The 6,628-nt window shown below is 40.0% G+C and overlaps 1 pseudogene; it reads left to right on the forward strand.

The window, feature by feature from the left end:
• Positions 1-5,230: 5,230 nt before the first annotated feature.
• Positions 5,231-6,401, forward strand: LOC113479321 (annotated as a pseudogene).
• Positions 6,402-6,628: the final 227 nt, after the last annotated feature.

A 6,628-nucleotide genomic window follows, 5' to 3' on the forward strand; every position in this document is an offset into this window, starting at 1 on the left:
TTCCTTTCTTCCTTCCTTCCTTCCTTCCTTCCTTCCTTCCTTCATTCCTTCCTTCCTTCCTTCCTTCCTTCCTCCCTTCCTCCCTTCCCTCTCTCCTTCTCTTTCTGTAGCTCTCTCTGTCTTTACCTCTTTTCCTCTCTTTTTCTTTCCTTCTTTGTATCAGATTTATCATGACATAGTTTAACTTAGAAAATCTCGAAACACATCTCTTCAGTATTTATTAAAATTGTTTTTCATATCAGGCTTTCTGCAGCAAACACTTGCTGGATTAGTACTTCAACAAATAGAGAGCAGGTTTTTAATTCCCAAGTTGTGCTGCCTGTTGGATAAGTATCTGTATTATCACAGCTCAGTCTTCTGGTATCTCTGTTTCTGTGTGATCTGAGGAGAAACTGATTGGACTTTCTGTGTTTGCTTCCCTTGTCCATTGTGACAGTTTTAGCTGAAGTCTTAGACTGAAATTGTCACAGACAACCCATTGTCTCCCTGGGTTCTTTGAGTCCTACAGGGATACTACCAACAACCTTAAAAGCAAAGAAAAACATGAATTCAAGAGAACACAGTGAGTTTTAAATGTCGCATTACACTGTAATAAATTCTAAACTTTTAAGACAATATAGCCCCTGACCATAAAGATACAGTTATGCTTGCCCAGATTTTTCAGCACTCACTAAGTGTTCCTCTGTTCTTCATTTCTCAGCTGGCATCATGAAGAAACCTAATTTTTGGAATGTAGGTGCTCAAAATCATATTTTGCCAGTTGAGGTATTCCAGTTATATCTTGGAAATCACTGATTCAAATTTGACAACAAGCATCCTCATAGAATAGCATGACTTAAATCATCCACAGTTTGATCTAAAATTGTTAATACTTTGTTGATTTTTCTTTTCACCTATGGAGCAAAAATCCTGGTAGAAATGCAAGTCAAGGTAGTCAATAGATTTTCATTTTGATAAACCCAAGTTTTACATTTGCAGATACTGCTGTTGTCCTTCTATCTACCTGCTTGGACAAATTCCCACATTGGCAAGTGCAAGTAAAAGATGGATGAGAAGAGTAGGGTCTGCCTTTTCCCCTTGTGTGGTCGAGTGCACTGGTGTTTCTGTAGAGTATCCTGTTTGGTCTCATTGAAACCCATTCGGGACTTGTTCTGTGTATCTATAAATGACAGCACAAGCTGCTAGGCAGTGAGGAACTCAACTAATGACCTATACAACTTTCTTCACGTGTTTTTGCAGTGCTCCTCCCTCCTTCTGTGCCAGCCAGGATAGAGTGGCTGCAATTAGGGCCTCTCAGGCAGAACCCTGGCAGGCTCTGTGTTTACAGGAGCCATGATAAATCATGATGGTTTTTCTCCCCAGGTTATAAAAAAGATAATGGAAAATGATCGCACTAGGACTTTCTGGCTTTTGCATTTATAGACTCCTGAGCTATTACAACATATATTATGGAGACACAGACCACAGCCCTATAACAGACTTTATGCTATGGGATAGGCTTGCAGCACTAGATTGTAAATGTTGGAGCATATGCCATCAAATACAGGCACATCTGGGGCTGAATATGGGAACCTGTGGTCCCCTCCTAGCTGCTGTATAGGGCAGACTTACCATCATTCACATGGCAACACATGCTGCTATTATGATACATGTGAAATGAGTGCTGTCCGTGAGCACATCTGATGCTCTATTATCTCTAAGACAAAATCAGCAGCATCTACAGCTCCATAGAGAGAATTAGGCATGGGGGAGGGAGATGTCTTTTTAATGAAGACTTAAGGCAGAATTCTGATCCAATTGAAAAAAAATCCCTCCATAAAATATTAAACTAAACACCATTATTATTAAAAAGTTTGAACATGAATGCTACAAGTCTCCTTGGGGAGACTTTTGAGACTTTTCCTCACACAGAGCTGGCATGTCTCTGAACCTCTTCTCAATCTTTCCCAACCTTATTTTTGAAAACAAAGATCAGAAAGAGATTGCATTTGCAATATAGCTCTTACCACATTTGACATACAAAGGCAAAAGGCAATTAATACCATCAGCTACAATTAATAGTGCTAAAATAACAATACCCAGGAGGCAGCCACATATGGATCTCAACACGGGCTGCTGATTTTAACAAAGAAGGACTGTTTTCTGGTATTAACTAATTATGTGTGGCTCTAAGTATTTTTTCTTTTCTTGCAATGTAATATGTACCACAAGGAGAAAGTAAGCCTTTCATTTTTCCTGGTCTAGAGCTCTAATATTAAAGCGCAACCGATACCAATAGGCTGATGTTAAACTTTGACAGTTTGCAATTATCCTTATATTGAAGCCAAAAATTTCCCGTGTATGCATCTTATTGGCTGTTAAACCTCATTTCATCCTTCCATTTTTAGTTCAATAAAATTCAGCAAAAAAACCCACTGGCTTTATTATGCATTGTTTTTCCTTGTCTTATTTCCCAAACAATGTGACTGTGGACACATGACTGAAAGCACTCAATTATCACTCACTGGCAGATCCCTGACAACCACCAGTTGGATTCTCAGTTTGTCTCAGTTGCAAAATAAAAACACACTGGCTTGAACTGCATTTGTGATGGTTTTACTACATAAGGCAGTTTGGCTAAGTATATTCCAGCTATTATTACAAAACTGTAAATTAAACCAGCATGTTATGCTGTTCGGGATGACCTTGTATGATACAACCTGAAAGAACTGTACTGCTTAATTTCCCTAAGATTTCATGTTAGAAAATCTTAGCCGATAAATCCAAACAATGTCAGTACCCCATACTTCCCACTCAAGGGTACAATTTATATGCATATTTTGTATGCAGTGTATGCATTTATGCAGTGATGAGGATAACCAACACTATCTCTACATATGGGAGATTAAATATAGGGTCTTAATCTGGAACTAAATTCCAACTCACATTATACACGTGACCTGCAAGGCAGGACCGCAGGACTGTCTCCAGTGCAGAAGAAACTAAAGCAACATGCCTTATATCACCCTAGGTTCACCTTTTCCTTCTTTTAAAATCTGTCCCTTCACCTTAATCAATATTTTTTCTTGCTTGTTTCTGGGTATCATTTGTTCTACCTCTTCCTGGCATTCAGGCGTCCTGAACTAAGACAGGATTATTCATCTTCCTGCATTGCGGTTCTGAATAAGTGAACCTAATAGCTTTAATATTTATTGGCAGTTTAGACTCACCTAAACGCAGTCACCTCTCGAAAAAGGAGCCAGATACCACTTTTCCATGTACCCAGCAGTGTTCCTTATCTCTCTTAAGTGTTTAAGGCCAGGCTGAAATAAACAGGTGTTTTGCTATTGAGTCCAAGAGACCTTCAGTTTGGCTCTTTCTCCCTTGATAAAAGCAATATCACATTTTCAAAATGTAATGACATAAACATGCTTTTATCACATGGCTTATCACCCACTTCTCTACTCTGTGTATTTTTTTTTTGTAATAGGTTCTGCACCAGTACCCAAACCTAAAGAAAGATAAACAGAACAGGAGTTAAACCAATGTGAAGAGCTGCTTCCCCCGACAGTGAGGCTCCAAGGGTGATGCAGCACTTGTAGCTCTGTGGAAGTGACTTCAGTCCTTCCACTGGCGTAGAGATTTCTTCCCTTGTCTTCTCATTGCCTTAGTGTGGCTTCCACCACCCAGGTTTGTTGCCTTTTTGCCAGGAATCTGCCCAAAAAGGCTCTTGGTTACGCTGTGCCAGGGAGCCTTTTACACCTCACAGGCTCCCTTCTCTTTTTCTGACTGACCTTCACTTCTCCCTGTCCAACAGAATGAAAATCGTAGCATTTGCTAGCTGTATTTACACTGTGATAAAAGATATCTTGCTGATAGACAAATAGTTCCCTGTTATGATTCTATTTAGGGTAATGGAAATCCATCGTGCAAGAATGATTGAACCCCCTGATTTTTAGCTTTTGCCCTTGTCTTGCCTTTTGTCTCACACTGTTTTAATTAAGCTGTAATTTGGAAGCTCTCTAAGACAGGGATATATCTGCCTTTGGTCGCATAAAGTACTTTATAGCATGTTATAAAGACAGACAGAAATTTTGCAAATCAATCTGCTGGCATGTCACCAATATGCTGGAGGTAAGTTAACAGGGAGCTCAGGAATTTAATAGCTCTGTGAAATCTGGTTTGTTTTATTGAGATTTGTTAACATCTCTCAAACCCGGTGCATTCAGTTTGTGTCCATCTGAAGGACTTTCTAGGACAGAGGTAGGTAGACTTTGCAAACATAGTATTCCTTTCTTATTAATTCTATCCATGGCATCATATTATTCTCAACAGCAACTATGATTAGGTTTATCCCACACTGATCCAGAAAGGGGAAATGAGACCTTAAAAATGCACTTACTTTCTCTTGAGATGATAAGGAAGGAATTGAAGAAGGAATAAGGCAGCTGAGAGAAAAAGGAATATAGGAAGGGGTGTTTGTGGTCTAAGGAAGAGCTTTAGGAAATGTCTACATCTACATGGGGATAGTGATCTACTGGAGAAGCATAAAGCCAGAAAAGAGCCAATCTACATCAGGAATTTAATTCAGACTAATGGCTTTTACATGACTTTTAACATACAAGCTAATAATTCCAACATGCAATTTTTGCATTCTCCCACCTGTTCTCATGGGAAAATCACAGGAACAGAGCTTGAGACAATGCAAGGGTATAACAAATCCAAACGAACAACGGCTCCAACAGACTTAACCTGCTAGAGAGAGGGAAAATTTAACTCACCTTTCTTCTATTTGAATTATTTGATTTCCACTGAGACACACTTCAGCGCAAGCTGTGTGACATTTTGCTTTGGAAAAGGAAAACAGAAAATAAACACAGGAGGCAGGCAAGATATGTGCATAATCACTACTGCATTGGTCATTTATCACGTGGGATATCATTGGATGAACACCATCATGTTTCAGCTTGAGCCTACATGTTCTGAGTGTAGACTAAAACCTCTTGTGCTACACCTAATCACTGCAGCTTCTGTTGGGTGCAGACGTAAAATGTCAACAGGGTCTCCCAGTGACCAGGGCGAGCTCACATGGAGAAAGAGAAGAACTCAGTTCAATAGGTTGTAGCCTACTGAAGTTCTGAAGGTAAAGTTTTAGTTATGCTAGAGAAAAGGGAAGGCAAGGTTGATCTTCTGATCATCTTTGGCTCCATAGTATAGGCTGTTTGGAAAATAATTTCCGTTTTGTAATGTGATTTTCATTGTATCTGTTTCAGGAATAGTACCTTCTCGACTGGCGTACTGTTCTATATTTTTGAAAAGCTCATGTTATGAACTTTCCTGCTGTATAATTAAATGATAATATAAACTGCGTTTTTGACAAATTTTGGAGGTTTGAAGTTCAGATGTCAAGACAGCAATTTCAACAGATCTACTTCTATGAGTTCAAACTTGGACATAATGCAGTGCAAGCTGCTCAAAACATAAATTGAGGTATATGGCCAGGGAAGTGCTAACGAACGGACAGTGCAACTTTGGTTCCAAAAATTTTGATGTGGCGATTTCGACCTTGAAGATCAAGCAGGTCACGGACGTCCTTCTGCTATTGATGATGATGAATTGAAGGTTCTGGTGGAAGCAGATACACGCACAACTCTTCGAGAATTTGCAAAAGAACTCAGGGTAAGCATATCAACTGTTTCTGAGCATCTGAAGAAGATTGAAAAGTCGAAGGAGCTCGACAAATGGGTGCCGCACGAATTGACTGAGAATCACAGAATTCGTCGTTTTAAGTGTCGTCGTCGCTTCTTTTTTGCAACCAGAGCAACCCGTTTCTCAACCCTATTGTGATGTGTGACGAGAAATGGATGCTCTACGTTAACCGGTGATGATTGGCTCAGTGGTTGGACCGTGATGAAGCTCTGCAGCAGTTCCCAAAGCCTAATCTGCACCAAAAGAAGGTCCTGCTGACTGTCTGGTGGTCTGCTGCTGGCTGAATCCATCACAGCTTCCTGAATCTGGGTGAAACCATCATGGTGGCGAAGTACGTCCAGCAAATCAATGAAATGCACCAGAAACTTCAACGGCTGCGCCCAGCACTGGTCATCAGAAAGGATCCAATCCTTCTCCATGATAATGCGCAGCCACACGTTGCACTTTTGATGCTGCAACGGTTGAACGAGCTGGGCTACGAAACTCTGCCTCATCCACCGTGCTCACCAGACCTCTCTCCCACTGATTATCACTCCGTCAAGCATCTCGACAGCTTCCTGTGCAGGAGACGCTTCAGAAACCAAGAGGAGTCCAAAACTGCCTTTGATGACTTCATCGCCTCCAGAAGTCCAGAATTTTATGCAACCGGAATAAATATGCTTGTTTCTCGTTGGCAAAAATGTGTTGATTCTAATGGTTTTTATTTTGATTAATAAATTTTATTCTGAGCTGACATATACCACTTCAAACATACAGGTTGAAATCGGCAATTAATTTCTGAACAGCCAATACTAATGCAGTTTCCTTATCATATTGACTGGAACTGTCTCATTGGGGCTTTTCTGCCTTATCTATTTTTCTGTTAATATATATATATGTCCTACCTATTACCTTAACGTTAAGTCATAATTTATCAATGGCAGAACATTTCTTGGTCTTT

This window comes from Athene cunicularia (genome assembly GCF_003259725.1).
Source record: "Athene cunicularia isolate RWA chromosome 4 unlocalized genomic scaffold, athCun1 chr4_part1, whole genome shotgun sequence".
Taxonomy (NCBI): Eukaryota; Metazoa; Chordata; class Aves; order Strigiformes; family Strigidae; genus Athene; species Athene cunicularia.